This window comes from Xenopus laevis, chromosome 1L (genome assembly GCF_017654675.1).
Source record: "Xenopus laevis strain J_2021 chromosome 1L, Xenopus_laevis_v10.1, whole genome shotgun sequence".
Lineage (NCBI taxonomy): Eukaryota > Metazoa > Chordata > Amphibia > Anura > Pipidae > Xenopus > Xenopus laevis.
The window spans coordinates 4357652-4360989 of record NC_054371.1 but is presented as its reverse complement, the minus strand read 5'-3'; positions in this window follow the sequence as shown (position 1 = coordinate 4360989).

The window sequence follows — 3338 nt, the reverse complement described above, 5'->3', positions numbered from 1 at the left end:
CGCGAATTTTTCGCCGTATCGAGAATTTTGTGCGAAATGCGCAAATTTTTCGGCAAAGCGAAGCGGTGCAAATTCGCCCATCACTAGTCCTTTCCAATTGTAATTTTTTTGACACATCATAACCAATAGGCGGACTACACCTAATTTTACATTCAGGGAACAATGTGTATTATGAAATATGTTGGCCCTGAGCCCTGAAGGTCCCTGGAGACCCTATGCGAATAAAAAAAAATCTTTGTCAACCTTTTTCCCTGTTGCCTTTAGGATCAATCTCATGGATAGTTGTCAAGAGAGATTTACTAAAGCTAACTCATTACATTAAAGGAGCATATTGTCAACTACATGATACAGTTACATATTGTAAACTAAAGGGTGAATCTACCACTAGCTATGGATCTGCTCCATTTTAACATCAGTTGATGTCAAATTTATTAGATCATCCAGTGATACCAATATTCCATCACTTGCCAAAAGTACTCAAGGCAATACAGAATCTTGAGGACAGGCCTATAGTGGCAGGTGTAGGCTCACTCTCTGAAGGTCTTTCTATATGGGTCGCCAAATGTCTACGACCATTTGTATTGAAATCAGATTCATATTTACGGGATTCCACACATGTTCTAAATAAACTCAATAATATGATATGGGATAAACAATACATTTGGATCACGTTAGACATTTATTTGTTATACATAAGCATTCCCCATAGATTGGTTATAGCATCAATTGGATATTATGTGACACATTTCTCTGATTACTCTAATGATTTAACACAATTTCTTGTTGAATGTGTTGGATTTTTACTCAATCGATGGGGGTTTCTACCTCCAAATATGTGGGACGGTGATGGAGACGGCCTTTGCCCCCCCATACACCAACCTCTACATGGGCTGGTGGGAGGAGTCCCACATATTTAGAGGTACATATCCCTTCAGAGACCAGGTGATATGGTATGGTCGATACATAGACAATCTATTGTTGGTATGGAAATTTGGTCCCCTATCTCCTGAAGCATTTTTAGAATATGTGAATAATAACAATATGATTGGATCAGCAGGCTTATGAAAGGGCATCTATGTACAATAAAAACAATAATGATAATGAAAAAACGACAGTATACACAGTGGGAATGATGTACTTTATTTTTCCACTGAGTATAGTAAAGAATTCAATCAAGCAAAATCAATTATGTATCAATTCTATATGGTGACCACAAACTGAAAAAGATTTAGTTGAAACTGAAAATAAATGAGTTTCCCTCAGGGCTCCAAGGTTGGTGAATATTCTGTCACCAAGTCTCTGTGTCACAGACAGACAGAGTAATAAAAAAGCCACGATGGGACATACAGATGCAGCCAGAATGGATTGTCCGTCTGGCGCGCTGTAACAGATCAAGCTAAATGCGCTCGTCCCGTTGAGTGCAGGGAACCGCGATGTCTCGACGTTAAAGGGATACTGTCATGGGAATTTTTAGTGCTGCTCCAGCAGAATTCCGCACTGAAATCCATTTATCAAAAGAGCAGATTTTTTTATATTCAATTTTGAAATTGGACATGGGGCTAGACATTTTGTCAATTTCCCAGCTGCCCCCAGTTATGTGACTTGTGCCTGCACTTTAGGAGAGAAATGCTTTCTGGCAGGCTGCTGTTTTTCCTTCTCAATGTAACTGAATGTGTCTCAGTGGGACATGGCTTTTTACTATTGAGTGTTGTTCTTAGATCTACCAGGCAGCTGTTATCTTGTGTTAGGGAGCTGCTATCTGGTTACCTTCCCATTGTTCTGTTGTTTGGCTGCTGGGGGGAAAGGGAGGGGGTGATATCACTCCAACTTGCAGTACAGCAGTAAAGAGTGATTGAAGTTTATCAGAGCACAAGGCTGGGGGCAGCTGGGAAACTGACAATATGTCTAGCCCCATGTCAGATTTCAAAATTGAATATAATTTTTTTTTTGAGAAATGTATCTCAGTGCAGAATTCTGCTGGAGCAGCACTATTAACTGATTCATTTTGAAAAATGTTTTTTTCCCATGACAGTATCCCTTTAAGAAATTCTAGATTCTAAATTACTATGATCGCAATACCAGTAACAGACACCAGGTGGCGCCTGGACTAGTTTTAATATTTCAGCTCCATGACTGCTGCCAAAATCCTCTGTCTCAAAAAACGAAACGGCGTCAGCCCCATACCCTTTTATTTTAGTACAAAAATGTATTGAGTTTTTGGGGGGTACTGCCAAATCAATGGAAATAAATGAATGGGCATTGTGAGCATTGTTCTAGGCTAGGCTTTGGTAATCTGCAAAGTACTGCATTAAAACACTTGGTTGAGTACTTTCCCCCAATAAAAAACAAATAAATAATTATAAAAAAAATGCATACATCTATTTAAGGTTTTAAAAAACTTATTATAACTGTGTGTATTATCCTTAAATAAAGGTTTTCTGCAACTCCATTTGGTAAAAGGCTTCAAAGCCTTGTGATTAAATGAATTTGTTTTGGAGCTGAAGGCCATGGGTTCAAATCCTGCATTTTCTGTTCCCCCTATAATTCACAATCATGATTTTTTTTTGGGTGGGTGGGACACTGCCAAATGAATGGATATAAATAAATGGGCATTGTGGTCATAATTCTGGGCTTTAGTAATCTGCAAAGTACTGCATTAAATTACTTGGTTGAGTACTTTCCCCCCATAAAAACAAATAAATAATCATTTGAAAAAATGCATACATCTATGTAAGGTTTTATAGAACCCCTGGCAATAGTCTAAATATAGTACTGATTTTTTTTGTATTTTACTATTAGCCTTAAAGAAAAATTTTCAGCACCTTCCAAAGTCAAAAGGCTTCATAGCATTGTGATTAGGTGAATGACCTATGAAAGTCAAGGTCATGGGTTCAAGCCCTGTTTTTTTTAAAAAAAAAATTTTTTTTAACTTCATACTGTTAAATGTTCCACAGTGTTTGTATTAAAGATACAACAGTTGATTTATTCATATTAAAAATAATAGTATTTATATTCCTGACCGCCAAAAAAAAAATATTTTCCTGTTATTATAGATTGAATGTGTGATATACAGAGGCAACAGAATAACTGATAAACATTGCTTTATAAAATGCACCCGATCTCCTGCCAGAGAGAGAGAGATTTGATGCACTCGAGTAAAGGGTTAACAATCATTGTTTTTATATTAACCCTTCAAACCCCTTGGTATTATACAATGCCTCCAAAACATCTCCCTGCTGCCCGTCCCATTATTTTTTTATCCCCCCCACCCGACACAATACTTGTCTCAAGAAATAGTTTCAAATATTTGTATGAAACAGAGAACAGGGATTGTTAAC